We start from the raw sequence: 20,641 nt of genomic DNA on the forward strand, positions 1-20,641 counted from the left end.
TTATAATGTCCCAAAAAGGGGACATTACAAATCTTCCCTCCTCAAGATTGCTTGTCCTCAAGCAATCAGTACCAGGATCCCATCTGAATCTGCAGGTAGCCTTGAAGCCAAATCTTAAAAAAAAATTCCGACCACACTGTGAAGCAAGTTATCATTTTGTATCCCATCCATCAACTGGATCCCTAGATCCCATATAAATCTATGAAATATCATTGCACCTATAGATTGTACAACTTTGATTATCATTGCATGCAGTCTCAAACTAAGTAAACTACAACAACATCCTCAACAAGCCATAAATACATACGGTCAGCACCTGGATCCCAAACCCTATTGTCATGACTAGCTAATATGATGAGGTAGAAATGTATCAAGGGGCTATGTATAACACAATAGATGGTGACATCCGACCTAAATAGATGATGTAAGAAACAAGCAGCTTAAAAGCTGAAAATAAGACCAAGGGCATATCAAATATCATACTATTGTCGTCAATATGGTGAACCCCCAAGTACATAGGTGCTAGGAATAAGAATGAAGATGAGAAACCATTCCTTGTGATTGAAACATAACTCTCATCAATACTCCACCAAAATCAATTCAATGGTTGATGTATGTAATCCAACCAACTCCTGTATGGGTTGAAATCGGGAACCATATTTGGACTGATTAAAGGACGAGTGAACGTAGTCAATTCACCATACCAATCCTATGACCAAGATTCATCGCTAGGAACAGTAACTAGATACAAAATTCTCAAGTCAGGATCATCCTTTTCATGACAATCAAAAGGAGTTCCTTTTTTTATCTCAAAGAGGGGATTATCGGAAATCCAATCAGCATCCAATTCAAACATGGGGTTCTCTATAAGCTGAATGTGATCTGAAAATTTGGTATTTGGTCTTTTGGGGCAACTATCCAAGTCACACATCTGCTGAATGCTATCAAGTCCATCAATTACTTCTTAGAGAAACTCTTGCCTCTCTTTACGCTCATGTTCCTGAAATTGATTTGTGATCCAAATCTGATTTTTTGATTCCTGAAGAGAAAACTGAGTACCATCCGATGCCTCACGAGCATACTTAAGCTCCCTGTTGAGCTTCTTAATCTCATTCCTTTCTTTATTTAACTGATCGACATATATTCCAGCCACCTTAAAAGTATAATCCCTATTGGAAAGAAAACATAAGTAACCTGATTCCATAGATTCAAGGGTTGTTTTGACCATTTCCAAATCAGCAACAAACCAATCTCCTTCCACTCCCCTTTGGGCCTTATTGTAGAGATCCTCAACCATCTTGTGAGTATTGTCATAACATACCAAAGATACCACAACCATGTCTTCACTAACCTTTAACTGGTTCTTTAAGGTATGCATTTCATTGTTATCATATTGAAACGGTTCATCGTCTTGCAGTGTCATACTAGATTGTCCTCTGAATTCATTTCATGGGCATAAGAGATATATGGTTTCATCACACCTCTCAAAATCATAGGCCTTCTTTCCCTCATTCTCTTGATTTGTATGCAAAGACCAAAGTGTTGCCATATTATCATTTGTATATAAAGATTCATCATACAAAGACCCCAACCTGCTATTACCTCGTGTGCAACCTACCTCATCAACCCACTTGTCAAAACTAACCTCCAAATCACCAACGTAGAAACTTGCACCCTGTGTAACATCTTCTACATGATCACGAAAAGGTTGGAAATCGATCGTAGTTGACTACTCTTCTTTTTCAAGACCCTTTATTAGATGATTTTGGTCTACTAGAAATTCTTCATACACATATTTGCACTAGTCTTGCAAGGAGGTCCTAAACCAATTCCAAATACTTCATTTTTTCCACATTAGTCTTATTTGATGCTCTGGATGAAAATCCATGTAATTACTAAACGATAAGTCATTCTGAACTCGGGTAGGAAGTTTTTTATACTCTATAAATATCGAGTATCTCTGCTCTTATATCAGGTTCAAAATTCTAGGCTAATTGTTGTTGTCGTTTCATAATATTTTTCATGATTTTATCCTAGCCCTGTATTTTTCCTATATGTAAACTACTTGCTAGTGCAAGTGAATGTTCAAAAGTGCTCACCTACGACACCAAATGTAATCACTGAAATTATACGCTGCTTAGAATAGTTCAGATTTGGCATAGGAGATGATCCTCGTTACTACCCAAATTGAAGTTGAAGATTTGAAAGATCTGCTGCCTATATTTCTCTGTACAAACTACTACTTGTGTCCTTTGTGATGCTTGAATGATACTCATCAAGGAAATCTTCCCAAAAGTCTCTCCCCTTTTGCAACAATAGTTTGTTTCTGCTCTGCTGAACCAGTTCTAAATTGTTGTGTGTTTAACTGTCAAGCTTTTGTTATTGATTGTTTTTGCAACTGTAAATCTGAAAAACCACTTCTGCATTTTGTGTGAATGAGAAATATAAGAACAAAAATAATTCAACCTTAACAATTTCCTACAGGATTGCTTCTGAGAAGTCTTAATGTTGTTTCTAATTTCTGGCATCAAATCATTGATATTCGATATTTCTCTTGTGTGATTGTTCACTGCACTGTAGTAACATGCATGCACCCCACACGATGTTGGATGACTCATTCTTATGCTAAAATTGAGTCATTTATGTTTCAAATTCACGACAGTCTTGAATATGGCATAAAAGACTGTCAAACATATCTTAAGATAGTGAAACAACATGGTCTCTGTTGATGTTTGCCCATGACCAAATAGTACAACTGTAGTTTCAACTTATGAAAAATATTATATTCTGACTATATCGTTAAGCTATGAGAGTATTTTTCTCAAGAACGTCTACAACATTATACTTTCCAGTAAACTGGTACCCAGTCTAGAAAAAGAATGTTTCATACGTTACAGGAAGAGGTGGCATGTCCGTTACAAGCAATCTACCTCAAGTTCTGTACAATCCCAATAAGTCTATGCGAGCTGCTCCAATTCTGTATTATGACCAATTTCTACATACTCTGCCAAGTCTATTAACTACCCAGGTGTTCTCTCAATACCGAAGATAGTGGACTATCTTTGCAGAGGTTATGCCCCAACAGAGACCAAACCAATTAGATGTCTCTGCAATTTCTTACAGTCAAAGCCACTTTGAGAGCATCTTCACATTCTAAAAAATAGGCAAAGGTTGAATGCTTTCACCATATTTTTCTCCCAATTTCTGCATTCAGTGTCTTTAAACCACCACTCCACATTGCTCTTAAGATTTTTGTTCCCAAAATCCTAGCAACAACATGTTTGTGTCACTCCGGTTTGGTTAAGAAGAAGAAGTGTTGCCTCAAGAAGAAATTTCAGCAACTTAAGAACTTGGAGCTAATCAAATACAATACCTAATACACGGAAGTAATTTATCAACAATTATGGCAGCCCTGTACTGCCTCTCCCATTTGATTTCTGTAAGTTTTGATGGATGCAACCTTGTTGACCTTTCATTGTGAAGAGATCGTGATTGGGACCATGAGTGGTCTACACCCTTGAGGTGATTGGATTTAAGTTATTGTATCAGTTGCTTTGATTATGCTTATGGCTGACTTATGAAATTATGATGTGTTAGCTGGTTTCAATGAGGTTCATGCTAGTGGTTACCAAGATCAATGTGGTATCATGATGTTGTTCTGTGATTACCGTGAGATGTGTGCCAAGATTGCACTGTGTATTATTATCCTGCTACACTGGACTAGTTTCCTATAGCAATGGTTAGTCATGCATATGATTGTGTTTGCTTATGTGTTTTAAGTGTCTTTTCATGTTGTTTAAACAACCATTATTAAATGCTTAAATAATTAGAAGTGAATTGTCCATGTTAGATTACTGTGTTGTTCAGTTGATCATATCTACATGATGATGCTTTCTTTTGTGATGATAGTATGTTTTATGATGATATCTAGTTATCTGGTATTTGGACATATCTTTGATTATGTTAGATGTGGATTTAATGCTATGGTTATTCACTTCATTCTTGCTTTGTGATGCTTAATGCGAAAGTGAGTGATGTAAATAGATTATTTCAGTATAATTAAATAAATGGCTAAATTAGGTTATTTAATGCATTTATTGTTTCGGCTATGTTATATGCAATTGCACTTGATCATATTGTTTAGTGCATAGGATTTATGCCTCTGGCAGTGGTACATAGAGTTAGTGATTCAGATGTCCATATTTTACCAATGTTGTAACTATATGGTCGACGTATCTTATTTAAATGTTAAATTAAACATTCTGGTGATTTGATAAATCTGGGTTCATTTGCATTATGTGATTAGACCTGTGAACATGTCTATGCATTTAGAGGTTCGCATTGTTGCAAAATTGTTAAGGAATTCTGTGATTTGGGTTTGTGAGTTTTCGGGTTGTATTTTAATTAATTTTAATTTTTGGCAACTTTGCCATAGATGAATTCCAACGACTTGGAATAACTTGTTTACGTTTGAGTTGTTTCGTGGTCTAACTAGGTTACCTGGTTATTTAGCCTGATCGATTATTCACTCGAAAAGTGAATAACTATCCAAAGAGGAATTTGTTGTGAGGTTTTCACACATCACCCCAAATCTTGGGGACCCCCTTTTTTTATATCACTTCGGCAAAAAAAAATTTAGATTGCCCAAAAAAGTTTTTGAGTTTTGAAAATTTCACGCCTTGGCACCTTTAGGACAGATATGGGCAGGCTTAGCTTATTTTCACCCGGTTTCAACTTGATTTTCCAGAGCTATCAATTTTATCCCTAAGCCGAATAATTTTCTAAGTTAATTTCAACTTGGTAGGATAAAGTTGTGAATTTTGTACTTAGATGTTTTCTTTTGAAAATTTGGTTTTAACTTTGTAAATTTGGATAATTTTCAAAAGAGAAATTTTAATTAGACTTAAGTTTTTGGAAAATCTCAAATTTTTCTTTGGTGAAAATTTTTTAATTTTGTTGAAATGAGGAAAATTGCAAAAAATCGATTTTTGGTTCTAAATGCAATTTTTATTTTTTATTTTTATTTTTAGCTTGGCAAAATCGATTTGGTATAAAATTGCAAAAATTAGCTTTAATTGGATTAATTTGCCTTGAAAACTTTTAAGTTTTTAACGAATTTAGTAATTTAATATGGAAAAATGGCTTTTGGTTAGCCAAAATCCAAATTTAATGACGTATTAATTACTAAACCCTCATTAAATGAAAATATTTAACACCCTCAAGGCCATTTAATTTCATTTTGCAATTTGGAGCTAATTGGCAAATTTAAAAGTGCAATTTCTTTTTGACAAAATTAATTTTGTTGAGCAAAGCATTTAATTGAGGACCTTAATTTGGAGTTAATTTTGTTTTTTGTTTTCTCCTAGACCAGGTCGGCCAGCTTTATGGAGAAAGAAGATTGGCTATAAAGGGATTCTCCTCCCCATTTCATTCTCACAAATCACTTTCTCCTCTCCATGTTGGGCGAATTTCTTAAGGAGCAGATTTTTCCAGACTCAGGCAATTTTATTGAGGCAGTTTTTTGCATGCTTGGGCGATTTTTGCTTGCATTCCTCCATTTTCAGGCCTTGGCGATTTTTCTTGTGGGCAGATTCTTGCATATTTTGGTGGTTTTCTCCTCCCTTTGTGGGCTGTGATTTGTGCCCTAGGTAGCATTTTGGGCAGATTTCAGACTTCATGCATGGGCGAATTTGAGACAAAGGAAAAAAATTCCATTCTTGGCATTTTATTGAGGCAGATCTGATTCTGATTTTTTGGGCAATTCATGTTGAAGGTCTGATTTTTTCCTATTTAGGACTGCATTTTTATACTAGATTTTGGCAATTTTGTTGGGAGAAGAGATACATATGAAAGTTTGATTTTTGCATAGAAGGCAAGTATTGGATAGTTTTAGGAGTGTAAATTTCTAATTTGCAAAGGGATTTGAACTTCTTGAAAGTCATATCCTAGGTTCCGAAAAGTCGCAGTAAGTTTATTAGTTAAGGTGAATTTTCATCATCTAGAGTTGCAAGAAGTGCTTAAGCTGACATCCATCTTTCGTTCTAGTCTAAGGATTGCTCCGCTTGGTTCTTCTTGCATTTTGGTCCACCACTCTACCATCCCGTAATAGAGCGACGAGCATGGAGGATGATAGTGCAAGTAAGAATCCCAAGCGGGCGAACACTAAGAAAGACAAAGAGGATATGACACCCAAAACTTCCTTCTTCTCGAAAATGAAGAGAATAACCAACACCAATATCTGTACAGTGGACATGATACGAATGAGGGACAGACTAAAGGAAGGACAATCCCCCTTGGCAAAAAGGATTTACAAGAGTGGAATTGTACACGCAGCGGCCTTTCCTCCCACATTGCCATGTCCAGAATTGATTATGGAATGTGCATCCAAATTTGATCTAAATAGTAATTCCACCATTTTTTATGAAGGGAAGAGAGTGTTGGCCAGCATTGGCGAACAAGCAATTGAAGAAACATTTAACATTCCCCAATGCAAGGGCATGACAATTGTAATGATGGATCAAGCAACTAAGTCATTTCAAGATAACCAAGGGGCCTATTACACACATCTAAAGGGAAGAAAAGGAGTTAACAGATCATCGAGGCTTACAATGGCAGATTTCAAACTAGAATATGGTGATCTCGTTGTTCTGCTCAGTCGGATCATGGGCCTAGCTCAAGGGATGAGATTTGAAAACTGGATGTACTTCTTCATTGATGAGATTGAGAAAGGGAAAACAAGGTTTGATTGGGCCAAGATCATAAGCGAGAACTTAGAATTGCAACTCAAAACCGTGCAAAACCAAAAGCAATTCTACATGGGCTCCTATATGTTCTACCTAATTGCTAGATTGTACAAAAGTCCGGGATTTAAGGCCTTAGGAGAAGTTGGTAGCGGACCAGGACAGTATTTGGTACATGAATGCTATCCGCAGCTCCATTTGCACAATAACAAAGATTACAAGATATTTTGCGATGCCTTCGCCATGAAGACAATAAGGGTATTACAAGGGACACCTGCTAAGAGACTTTCATCGGAAGCAGAAGCAAGAATTAAGAAGTTTGGGAGTTGGTTCATCCAATTTCCGCAGTTTACATACATTAGAGTGGCAGGAAGTACAATTTGTCCCAAGAGGCTTCCAAGGTACCCACCGACAAAGTGGTTTTGTAAGAATTGGCTTGACAACTTGAGCACTATGATAGAATAATGTGAAACGAAGAGAAAACAGGCATTTCATTCTCAATCATAATTGGCAATGATAGTTGCCCAAATCGGGCCTCCTTTGAAGCCGCAGAGAAGGAATTGGAATGGTATCATCTAGGATGGTACAAAGCAAGGCAAGGGTTTGACCCTAATTGTCTTATCAAGGCATCTCATGGAAACGAATTTGGGCATGTTCCCACTATAGAAGACTTTTGGGCCAACGCCAAAGATGACTTTCATGTGAGAAAGCTCGCTTTCTCAAGGCTGTCGGTGAACATGATGAGGGCTATTAGATGGAGAGGCCTCGATATTCCGGATCAACTGGAGGATGATGGAAATGTGTTGAGAGAAGACTATGATGCAGTAGAAGGAACAGAATTGAATCCAGTGGATTGGGATGACCATCAAGATCCTTCCTTGGAAGCGATCACAAGGGTAATGGATTTACATACCAATTCGTGCTATAATGAAGGACTAAGGAAGCTACAAAGACAAAGGATTCCCCTTACCTATGAGATGATGAAACAGAAAGAGAGACAAGCAAAATCAGTCGGGCACAGAAATGAAGGAAATGGCCGGCAACAGGAAATAATTAGAAATGGCAACAAGAAAGTTTTGGAGGTAGAGAAGGGCAAAGAACATCCAGAGCCTCCAGCCAAGAGACAGCATGCAGTGCCATCAAGAGAGAGTATAATTGAGGCTAGAGGCCAAGAGGTCAATTCGAATGATAAAGGGGCCGCGGTGGAGGTCAGATCTGATTCGGAATCAAGTGGCTATAGTGAAAGCACCGACTACTCCCCTCTCTCGGAGAACCAGCAAGAAAATGATAAGGAAGAAACTAGCAGAGAAGAAGATGGACCAATCGACATCGAGGCAATAAGTCAGGAACCCGAGGCCATTGGTGATGTTTTGTTAGTCGAACCAAATCCAGATTTGGGGAGATGCACTGCACCACTATGGTTAAGACAAATGCTTATGCCAAGAGGTGAGGTGATAACGGCCCATACAGCTAAGGACATACAAGGGTTAATGGAAAAGGGTGATAGCGAGAACCAAAAACAAATAGCAAGAACAGTTGCAAGGGTAATTAGGAACGACAATGATGATCGCCGAAAGGTTCAGATTGCTATTCCAACAATCAACAAGGCAGTGAATGAGATTGTGGCCGAAGAATACGAGATAGTAGAACATAACTTGGGAAGGAATACAAATGATATGGAGTGTGAGGAGGTCCAGGAAGGTATAGCATCAATCAGAGAAAGGTTAAGGAAGGCAAATGAAAGGATAGTAAAGTTGGAGGCCGAGAACAAATATTGGAGAGATAGCCAGCCCATCCAACAGCTGCACCAGGCAACCCTTCCTCAAGACAACGAGAGCAATTCAGGAGAGATATCAGCTCAGCTAAACGAAGTCAGCGATTGGATCCATGGTACAATCCAAGATGGGCAAAATTTCTAGCCTTCGTCTCGACATTCCAGTCATTAGTGGCCATTAGAGACAATTTCAGGTTATTCGAAGAAGAGTGGAAAGGTTTCCTTCCCATCAGAGATTTGGCTATTCCTAGGCTACAAGCATTCATTGGGCTACCAGAGGCATATTTGCAAAGGGCCAGATTGGTTGATGAGAGAGGATTGAGTATAGTTGAATCTTGATTTGTTGCATTGACTACCAGATTTAGAACACTTAAGGAAATACATAATGAGATTGCACGGCACAGTCCAAGCGTCGACACTTCTATTTCAACCATGGTGAGCGACGTTGGAGTGGCACTTGATTTTGAGGATATCAGAGAAGAGGATGTCAATGAAACAAATTTTGGATCGAGGTTGGATGAGTTGGGAAAGGTTGCTATCAAGAAGAAGCATTTGGGCACCCTTTCCTCTCTCAGTGCTTTTATTGGATTTGCAAAGGAATATGAGAAGGATCACGAAAAGATACTACAAGCAGCAAACAGCATGGTGAAGTCAGCGAAACTCAAGGCAAAGCACACACCTTGTCCTCCTATGGAAGAAGTTAACAAAAGGCTAGCTAAGTTCATTTCCTTAGCTAAGAAAATGAAAGAAAAGGGAAGATTTATATTAAAAGATCATTTGACGTAAGCCCAAGTGGCAAATTTCTCTTTCTTCTAGAATAGGGCATGTGTCTATTTTTGATTGGCCACCATTTGGTGCCTTCTCATTGGTTGCCACTTTTTGCACTTTTTTCACTGGTCCGTTGATGAGGTGGCAGCTTCTCATTGGCCGATGGAGTGGCAACCCTAATTAGGGTTTTGAGGATCCAATCTGGATCGTTGATCTTGTTTTCGTCTCCACTGTCCGTTGTATTTTTGGCCCCTATATAAGGCCATTTGCTCTCATTTGTAAAAGGGTCGGAGAAATTGTTGCGAAGATAATACCAAAATTGCTCTCTTTTTCATTGTTGCAATTCGCATGTTGATTAAGAACATTGGGTGTTATTGCATGTTTTCTACTTCCACTTACTTAGATTTTCTTTCAAGTTGTTGAAGCAAATTGCATTTCAAGTTGTTTAAGTGAAGTTAAAGTAGATAGATAGTTTGATAGGGATCAATACTAGGCCACTAGCATCCTAGCGGCTGGTTGGGAAGCTTTGTGTGGTAAACTAGTGTATTATTCCTTCGAATCATTGCACCTGTGGAAGTAAGGCTGCTGGTCAGCTCTCATTAGGTTCGATCCCCGTCCATTTGCTAACCTTCCATTCATAGGAGTAGGAGTAGAATAGTGAGTAGCTGGATAGTTGGAGTTTAGAGAGGAGAAAGTTAGAGTAGATCAAGTATTAGAACGCATCCACTCACCTTCCATCACCATCGCCACCATCAACATTTTCTACTTCCGCACATTTCACAAACCGAGCCACCATCACCTTCATCCCATCAAAGTCCAAGTCATCCTCAACAATTTATGTAAGGCCGCCTACGTGATTATCAGCAAATCACATTGATAAAACTGAGAGAGTATCCAACGGTGTAAGGAACATTGGAGTTATACTCATGTCTCATGAGCATTAACTTTTCAAGAGAGGAGTTGCATGTTTGATATCTCGTATCGAATATTCAAATCCTAATATGTTATGTAAGTGGTACAAAACTCGCATCAACAGAATTCAATTCCTCAATTCTCACTTTTTAATTAGAAAGTTTGAGAGTAAAACCCAAAATCCTCTTCATGAGGAATAACTATTTTGTTCGTTGTGGGAGCTACAAGCGTGCAACCAACTTGGGGAGATCTTGGATTGTCGCAATTTTTGCCTACTTTTGTAGAATTTTTATTTTATGTTTCAAATTCTCATTTTTCCCTTTTGGCTACGAGGTAGGGCTCTCCCATTTTATTGTTTCAGCTCTATTTCTACTCTGGTTTTTGGTAGCAGTTTGTTAGGAGGCTAAGAACTAGTGTTCCACTCCGTGATTGTATGCTAGCTCTACCTGGTTGGGCGAGTATGAGCATTTCCCTGTTTTCTAAGGAGGGTTTGGAGTTTTGCACTGTTATGCTGGCCATTTTTGCATATGGACTCCCAAGCCAGATTTTATTGGATTTTCGTGGCTTTTGTGCCCTAAGACCAAATGAGTTTTATTTTCAATGTTTTCGAGCTTTGGGGTTTTACCTTGATTTGTGTGTCGCCCAATTTTCTCAAGTTTTATTGGCATGACATTGGTTGTGGACTTGGATTATTGGTAGGATGTTAGTCAAACCATTGTTGCACTTTTATGTTGCATTGGGATGCGTGCCACATCCATACTCCCAACTTTTTGTTTGGTTGAGTGAGTTTATACTTGGTGTCATTGTTTCTTTTGGACCCTTGTTTTTCATGGACACTAGGATCCGTATAAAATCCATATCTCGGATTGAGGCCGGTTGAGTGAGTTCATGATGTTTGGTCTTGTTGCATCATTGGGATTCATGTTGAATCCATACTCCCAAATTAAGGCTGGTTGAGTGAGTTCATGATGTATGGTTTTATTATTTCTTGGGATTCGTGTAGAATCCATCATCCTGAGTTTGTTTTCAGTTGATTATTATTTTACATTGTGTTCTCATCCAGTCCTTGTGTTATGATCTTCGTGATGGTGGTGTGCCACACACAAGCACATGTGCATGCATTCATCGAGTGACTTGCGAGGCCCAATATTCCATGGTTTTCCGAGAGTTAATGATCATTTGGGGTTGGGTTGGGAATACGCATGCCTACAGGCACTCATCATTGGATGAGCATGGGTAGTGTAGGGTAGCATATGGAGAGGGCTTCTATCTCTGCAGCCCCGTGACTATTTCTAGAGTGTTGGCGTGCAGAAATTTTAATCAAGTGATAACTAAATAAAACACTAGGTGGTAACAAAACTTAAAATAATAAAATGTTTAGTGAGAGAGCCTTCTGTTGGGGAGTTGAGACGCACGATCCAAGCTTGGGCTTTCTGATGCCAAGTGACTCTCTATGATGTCAGCCCCTACATAGTAACCCACTAAGTATCTGACTACTGCCTATAGTATTTGCATTGCCTCATGATCTTGGTTTCAATCCTCATTATTGTCTGGCGTGAGTGTTAGCCATGGACGTTGCTTTGTGTGTTTGTGGTTGGATCATTATCTCCATCAACACGGTGAGAGTGGACCTATGGGTTTCACGTGGTTGGGAGGCATAGCTACCTTCACCACTGTTGGGGACCAGTGTACACAGACGGTCTATTGTCCTAGTGCAACCATTGCTGGATAATTTCACTTGGTACTTCGGGTTCTAGAGTATGCTTTTTTGCGATTTATGCTTTCGTTGGAATGCTTGGATATCATGTTTAGATGATGTTTGTTTATTCGATGCATTTCCTTATTATGATATTTAGCATATGATTAGATGATGTGATTTGCTTAGTTGGAGAATATTTTGCTTATTGGATTAGCATGCTAGATTTTCTGTACGTATGATGTTATTACGCTTTAGTAGCGACGTCCTCATAAAACAGCTCCGACTATCTAGTTGGCAATTTGGGATGTTACATGCGAGGGATGGCTAGGACCTTCGAGGTCTCATGATGCTATTATGGTTGGGAGGAACCACGCACAAGTTTTGGTTTTGTTGGTGCTTTATTGTTTTTGTTTTTCCTTCTTATGATGTTTGGTTTATGAACCATGTTTGTACATTGCAATGTTGCTTTCCACATGTTCATATGTTGTTATGGATTAGATGGATAGTTCTATTCTACTCCCTATTGAATGTTGTTGTGTAAGTCTTGTGTTCGAGTATCCAAGCCTCGATTTGTGAATCCGGTACTCCCCGAGGTGGAGGAATTGTCTTTTCTAGCTTTTTATCCTTTATTTATCTGGTGTGCTATAATGGTTCCTCGTGCGAGATTGTACTTCCTCGCATGAGATTGTGAAAGTTTCGTGCAAGGCCTTGCATTTCCTTGCATGGATCCTAGCAATTCCTCATGCGAACCTCAACACCAATCCAGTGTTGTTTGACTACTGGTCCTGGCATTTTCTCACATGAAATGGCATTTCCTTGCGTGGCTTCGTGTACTTTCTTGAGTGAAGAGGTACTTCCTCGCACGAGACTCTTTGTTGTAATTTCTCTCGCACGAGAATCAGGGAAGCATCCTTGCTGTTTTTCGAAGAAAGCAATTTGGACTTTTGAGTGCCCTTTAGGAACGCTAGTGTTGCCATGCTTCAACAGATCGGAGATTTTAGGTTCTACTGTCATCTTGGATTTTCGTCGTTGGTTTAAGCGTGTTAGTTTGGTTGTGGCGTCTACAGATTCGTTGGTTGTTGGGATTGCTGGTAAAGTCTTCTGTTGCGTCTTTGTGATCCTCATATGTTGATTGTTGTGCGCATCCATACTTCTTTTTTTATTATCTTAGCTTGTATTGAATCCTTGTTCCAAAGGATCTTCGGGCAGAGCATTACAAGCCCAAATAATTCTTTGGAGAATTGTTTTTAAAATTTCATGAAATACCTTTAACGATGTTTATTTTAAAAAATTGAAAAACAAATTTCTAAGAAAAATTCAGATCAAAAGGGGCTCAAAATTTTCTTCAAAAATTTGCCAAATTTTATGAAATCCCATCAACCCCCTTTGATACCAAATCGATGTTGTATTATAAAAAGGAGATGAAAGCACATTGTATAGATTTATAAGGACAATGTTTTTATTATGGAACAATTGTAAACTAAAGACAAAAAAATGAAACTACTTAATAAACTAAAAACTAGCTAAGATGACCATTAAAAAAATTACAATATTCCAATAGCCTTCAAACTGCCATTATATTCTAAATTTAGGTGATTGAGTTATAGTGTATGGTATAGATTTCGAGCAGCACATATACTTCATCTTTGTTATTGAATCTACCATAAGAAATAACAAATGTCTTTTTGCTTTTGTTGGCTTCTTAGTTACTTCAATCTGCTGGTTTGCTCTTAGTTATTCTTTCTTCTAACTATATTCTATATCATAATTATTGCTCCAATTGGTACTTCATGATAAACTACAATACTGTCACAAAATTGTGTCTGAAGTTTATAATAAGAAAAGAACATCTATTCCGAGATACTAATTCTTTCTTCTAACTATATTTTGTTGATGTTTGATAGCTTCAGTCGGATAAACCTATTTGTTACATCCCAAATTTTGACCTAATTTAAATTTATTATAGTCGTTGAATTGAATGGATTTTTCTTTCATAATCATGTGAAAAGGGTAGTTAAATATATAAGTTGTATTCATTATTCATAATTGTTTAATGGTGATGGTCATTATCCATTATTTGTCATATGATAATAATAGTTAGTAGTTGCTTGGTTTCGGAACTATGGTTAATGATTAAATTCCTTGCTAAAATATTATTATGGATTTATAATGGAACTTTTTATTATCATGGAAAATGTTGCATGGGTGATTGCAGGGGAAGATGAAGGGGAGAAGCATTGCTAAATAGGATCAACGGAATGGGGTACTATCTCGGTCCACTTATCTGGTCGACAAGTATGTCTTCTAACAATCTTGGTAAGGACCTAGCAACTTATATAGCGGGGTACAATCATTTGGACACACATGAGCTATTAGATGAACATTAAAACATTAATGATTTTAATTCAAATAAAGTACATATCTTTATCGGATTATCATTGACATTTCCATCATTTCATTATAACACACATTTAAGTATGTGCACATAGATATAGAAATAAAGGTGACACCATAATATCATTTTTATGCAAAATTCAATCTAATACGTACATTTAAATACATGTACAAGAAGATAAAATATCTTCCAAATAAAGCATGTATTTATATATACATAAGATACGACATTGAATAAAACATATAATATGATGTCATCTTATAAATATAACTACGTGCAAGTAGATAAATATAATACAAATTATCCTTGATTTATAACCTTCAAATTCTTTTCCTTATTTATTCAATTCTTTACTAGAAACAGAATTGTACACTTGGCATAATATATTGTCATCCAAGAAGGCAAGACATTCTTTAAGAGTTACGGCTTCTTGAAAGCCCGGAGTTATCGAATGCCTCTCTATATATTGGGAATCGTTAGAAACCGAGGACATGAATTGATTTTCTCTCCCCATTCTATTTCCGACTTATCTCTGCAAGTATTTGTCACGTCCTTACCTTATTTTTTCTACCTCTATTGAAAGTTGTGATTGTTAATCACTTAGAGTTGTGCATCGGAATTACTCCAGTGGAAGAACTAGATTGTTAGCGCCCAGCCAAGGCTCTTCCTTCTTCCAACAACCAAGTTATGTGGTCGACTTTCCATTATTGATTGATATGTATATATATTTTCCTTATCAATTTATTACTGTATTTGTACTTTCAGCAATAAGGTATATTTCCATGAAATACTAAACTTCATCTCTATTTGGTGTCACTGAATAGTTTCTCAGTAAGCCAATTATTCCTTTGATAAGCCGAGATCAATTGTTCATGACAAGTCTATATGTCTTTAATTTTTACTGTTGTCTGACAGAATCGAATTGTAATGCTACAAGTCTTAAGATTATTTCCTCAAGTTATAAAAGCTGATTACATACTGGAACTTGTAATTTTCATACACTAGCTAAGTATCAGCAGAATGAATTGGTTTACTCTGAGATATAAACACCAGGGACTCACCCAGCTGTATGGCCAAGGAAGAGGTGAAGAGTTGATAAAGAGATCTGCAATAACATGGAAACAAAATTAGATATAACAATTATATATTATTTTAAAAGGAAAAATCATTTAATAACTCATGCATGTTTCTATTTATTGTTTTCCTGTTGGCAAGTCAAGTGGTGGTGATCAGGTAATTGAACCCATCCAAAAACCTTGGCCAAGGTTGTTAAAGGGCATGTTTGCCTTCATAAAATCACTTGATGTCAGTAGTGCCAGTTATTCAGACATGTCCGTCCATAACTGTACAGACATTCTAAACACCGGAAATGCTCAAGTGGCTGGACTAGTGGTACCCCAAGCCTAATCTTAGGATAGGGAGGGTCTTTCTTTTCAATAGATTGTGTGGGAACGGATATGGTCCGAGGTTGGGAGGTTAAGCCTAAGGCAATGCTTCTCCTCTTACCGAAAGTCGAGGCTTCCACAACTAGTAAAGACCTACCAATTACTTCTTGTATGTTTCTTCTTTCCATTCCTAATATGCATTTATATTCCTCTTGTAAGTGATCATGTATTTACATTACTATATGCAAGGGAAGATACGAAATCGTTATTTCACTTACTTTAGTTAATCATTATTTCAGTTACTTCATTTAATTGTTATTTCAGTTACTTCAGTTAATCATTACTTCAATTACTTCAGTTAATCGTTATTCCAATTATTTCAGCTAAATGGTTATCTCAGTGAATCGGTAGATGTTAAATCAATTATTGTCTCATGAAAAGGATTTAAGAATGTTTTGTTTCGAAAGTTGGTTGAAGAAAACTCTTTCATTTCTATATGAAAACAAATATTAGTTCTTCGTTATTTTGTTATGAAAATCCATTTGTTACATATGGTATCAGAGCACTGGGTTCGACACTGAACCTAGGGCACACTAATTAAATAAAGACTAGCAAACCTGAAAATTCTTAGATTAAATGTACCAAATGCAAGTACGTAAAACATCCCATCTTTTTATACCTAATTAGGAACATACCGAACTACGACTATACTTGTTGCTCCATGCCTCAAGACAATGAAACCCTAAAGCCAGCTTTGCAATGTATGAGGAAAGAAAGAATCGGGTGGACACCTACTAGTAAAGTGATCTATAGAAACAAACTTATTCAAATTTGGAACGCCTGTTAGGCTAATCATCTTATGCACTTCCATAGATCTTGAATGGTGCAGGAGATGTACCAATTTGAAACTAAACTGAATATTGAAAGTAAAAGAAATTCAGAGTGACTGAATCTATAATCTAAACATCCTCTAACGAGGAAATTTTTGTAAATAAGGCCATCGTAATTACAGAATAGAAGTGCTAAAATTGATTAAATAAATTGATTTATTCCTGTGTCTTATATACTCAAAATCTCTTCATCTTGTAGAAATTAAGTTATATAATTTTATTTTTTTAAATGTTATAACACAACAAATTGACATATGAATCTTGATAATTTCTAGGTCAAACTAGAAAACTAGAAATATGAGCAGCGAAGAGAATGTTATAGGCTAGGACATGGTCTATGAAAACAACCCACAATCTTCCACCGATTTACGACTTCAGATTTTGCAAGAAATGCAAATGAAGTTAGATGATATGGAAAAAAGAATGAATGAAATAGCAGCCCCGATGGGGCATGACCAAGAGGAAATGCAATCCTCACCCCCTCCCAGAACAAAAACAGAAGTCTCTGAACACAGCAAGAAAACTCCACAAACTCCACCTTCCCAAAACGAAAAATAGAAGAAACTTGAAATAGTAAGTGACCTATCTGCAAATATTAAGAAGATCAAACCACCCAAGTTTGTCGGTTCTGAATCCGAAGAGGATGCAAAGCCCTGGTTAACCAAAATGGAACAGTACTTTGAAATTAGGAACTTTTCAGAAACCTCAAAAGCAGTTGGGAATATACCATTTTACTAGAGAAGCTGCTACGTGGTGGGGAAACACTAAGATTGAGCTAAACATCAAAACCACTGAGATTACCTGAAAAAAGTTTGTAACCATTTTTAGGATCCATTGGTTACCACAAACCTTCTATGATCAAAAGTTGCTATATTTTCAAAATTTCAAGCCAGGAGATATGATGGTACATAAGTATTGGGAGAAATTCACCCGACTGCTGAAGTATGTACCACCATACCAACAAGACAAGAACCTGAAGGTGAGGAAATTCGTCATGGGACTAAATAATAGAATAGGAGGGGCAGTTAATGTTCTCACTCCTTGAACCATGGAAGAAGCTCTAGAAAAGGATGTCTGACAGGAAAATAAAATCAAGAGAGATGATTCCATCTAGGAAAATAAATAAAAAACAAACTGGAATACAGAAAGTACAAATACTAGATCTGAGAAGAAACAGTTTAAGGATTATAAATTATTTAACAAGTTAAAAATAAAAGTGAATGGAATCAAAGCTTTTAAAAGTAATTTCAGTACAAATAAGAATAATAAGAGCAGTGAAAAGAAGGGGAAACCTTCAGGATGCTTCACTTCTGGAGGAGATCATTATGCTAATACAAGCCCTATTAAGACTAATACCAATCAGTGACCTCAGCCACCCCTTCCACCTCAACAACGTGTTTATCAGCAAAGGATTCATGCAACACTTGAAAATCAACAAGCAAAACAACTGATAGGCCCGATCAAAACTCCGAGTAAGATCTATGGGAACCCTGTTTCTATTTTAATTGATACTAGATCTTCTGAATGCAATATAGCGCCTAAACTATTTAGTAGATTTCCAAAGAGATCTAGTTTTATGGCAAAACCATGGACAGTCGAGTATGCAAACTAGTCAAGGGCTAAGGTAGAGCAGTGTCTATTTGAGGCTCGGGTTGATTTTCCAAATTTCTCCACTGTAGCGAACTTGTATGTAGCACCTCTTGGGTCTTACAATATTATTATAGGCATTAATTGGCTCAATGAGCATAAGGCCAAGGTTGATTATCTTGCTAAAATTGTAAATTGTTTGGACGACCAAGGCAAACCTGTAAGCATTAAAGGGATTATACATGAGATTAAATCAGAATAGATATCCGCCATGCAACTAAAGAAATGTGGAAGAAAAGGCTGCAAGATTTTTGCAATAAGAGTTGAAGACATGAGAGATCCTATAAACACACTTATGGAGATGATTACATTTTTGAAGATGGGGAAATCAGAGAAAAATTAAAGAAATTTTTCGAAAAAAAGTTATTAATACTTCGTAAATCTTCCTAATAACTTATACAAAGTTCATATTCAGATTTAATTGTGGAAGGCATAAATAGTTCTATTCAGTTTTTATGTTTGAGATCACAAATAATTCAGGGAAAACAAGACATGATTCATATTTTCTTGTGGCAGGGGTTGATCTGTATAAATATCTCAGCTTCTCTACCTTTCCTTAGCCCACCCCCATGTGGATACACATCATATTCCTGCTCCAAACTGCATCTTTTCACGTGATTTTCTTTTCATTTCACTCTACATAATTGCTTTGGGTCTAGGAGGGCATAGACCCTGCTTACAAGCGTTTGGAGCAGACCAATTTGATGAGAGAGACACAACAAAGAGAAATAATAAGAGTTCCTTATTCAACTGGTGGTACTTTGGTTTATGCAGTGGTTTACTTGTACTGATTCCTGTGAACATGTACATCAAAGAAAACATTGGGTGGGGTTTGGGTTTTGGCCTCCTAGCTGCAGACGTGGCTATAGCTCTCACTTTCTTCTTCTGCAGAACAAAAAAGTACCATTGACGTTATATACCTTCAACCAGTCCAGTAAGTCAAATTGCGCAAGTTTTTGTTGCAGCAGTTTGCAAGTGGGATGTCTCTGTTCGTTCTCAAGGAGAGGGAAACTTATATGGTCTTCGAGAATTAAAGGATGAAAGAAGGCTTTTTCTCACCAATCAGTTCAGATAAACCTCATTTCCATCTTGTATGTTTTTGTTATGGTCCATCATTTTTAGATGTCTCTTACTAACGTTAGATCAATGAGTGTGACAAACTTAAGGAAAAAGTTCGTAAGGGCATTGTTGGTTTGTAGGTTTCTTGACAAAGCTACTATTGTAACTGATTTTGACCATGAAACAGAGATCGACTGGAGGGTATGCACAGCTACAGAGGTTGAAAAGGTCAAGCTCATACTAAAGTTGATTCCCATTTGGGTGGCATGCTTGATTTATGGTGTTATTTTAGCACAAACACCAACATTCTTTACAAAACAAGGGAGCATGATGCACAGAAGAACCATTGGAAGCTTTGAAATCCCACCAGCAAACTTGTAAAGCTTGTTTACCGCTCACCATTCTACTGCTCATGCCTGTCTATGATAGAATCTTTGTTCCACTCGCCAAATGAATAACAGGAAATGAACACGTTCTAACTCTTGTATAGAGAATAGGGTTTGAATTGCTTATTTCTGTCATTTCCATGGTTATTGCAACAATGGTAGAAATGAAAAGACTCCAAGCAGCAAATGAATATGGAGTGATAGACATGTCCCAAGCAAAAATCCCACTGAGCATTTTGTGGCTTCTTCCTCAATACATTCTACTTGGTATTGCAGATTTGTTCACATATTTAGGGTTGCAAGAGTTCTTTTATGACCAGACACTTGATACACTGAGAAGCCTGGGAATTGCTCTTCAGTTGAATATTTTTGGAGTTGGTAGCTATCTGGGCAGCATTCTTATTTCTATTATTGAAGAACTTAGCAGAGGTATTTGACAGAAATGGTTTGCAGACAACTTAAACAGAGGTCATTTGGACTACTTCTACAGGCTCCTGGCTGCAATGAGCACGCACTTCTTATGTATCTCTCTCTGTTTTGCCAGAAGCTTCATTTACAAGCAAGAAGAAAATAATGTTTGGAAAGATGAAGAGATCTCTTGATCTTTAAACACCACTTCAGATATTCTATGATGCCCTCTTCAACAGTATCAGATATTGTGATATTGCTATCAGGATTTAACTGTGTGATATTGCTATCAGACATTGATATATATTATGTTGTTGTTCATAATATCATATTACCCATCTACTAAAATTTTCTAGCCTGTTTTCCTAATTATAATCTAGGAAATGAAGAAAATACAGAGTTTATCTCAAATCCTCATTCTGTGAAGCCTTCTATTGTATGCCATAGAAATAGAAAGTATAAAAGTTTAAAGGCCCGTATATTATCACCGGAACATGCTATCCAGCAGACAAATTAAACTTTTACAATATTAATTAATTAATTTAAAAATAAATAAAACTGTTGTAGAGGTTTTAATT

The 20,641-nt window shown here is 37.0% G+C and overlaps 1 protein-coding gene and 1 pseudogene across 1 annotated transcript in view; one reads left to right on the forward strand and one right to left on the reverse strand.

The window, feature by feature from the left end:
- LOC149578477 (P-loop containing nucleoside triphosphate hydrolases superfamily protein) overlaps positions 1 to 20,641 on the reverse strand; it is a 313,758-nt gene that overhangs the window by 177,566 nt on the left and 115,551 nt on the right. The gene's annotated exons all lie outside the window — the stretch shown is intronic.
- On the forward strand, positions 8,231 to 20,257 carry LOC149578478 (protein NRT1/ PTR FAMILY 5.4-like; annotated as a pseudogene).

Source organism: Cupressus sempervirens, chromosome 1, assembly GCF_028749045.1.
Source record: "Cupressus sempervirens isolate cs-2001-9-10 chromosome 1, ASM2874904v1, whole genome shotgun sequence".
NCBI classification, from domain to species: Eukaryota; Viridiplantae; Streptophyta; class Pinopsida; order Cupressales; family Cupressaceae; genus Cupressus; species Cupressus sempervirens.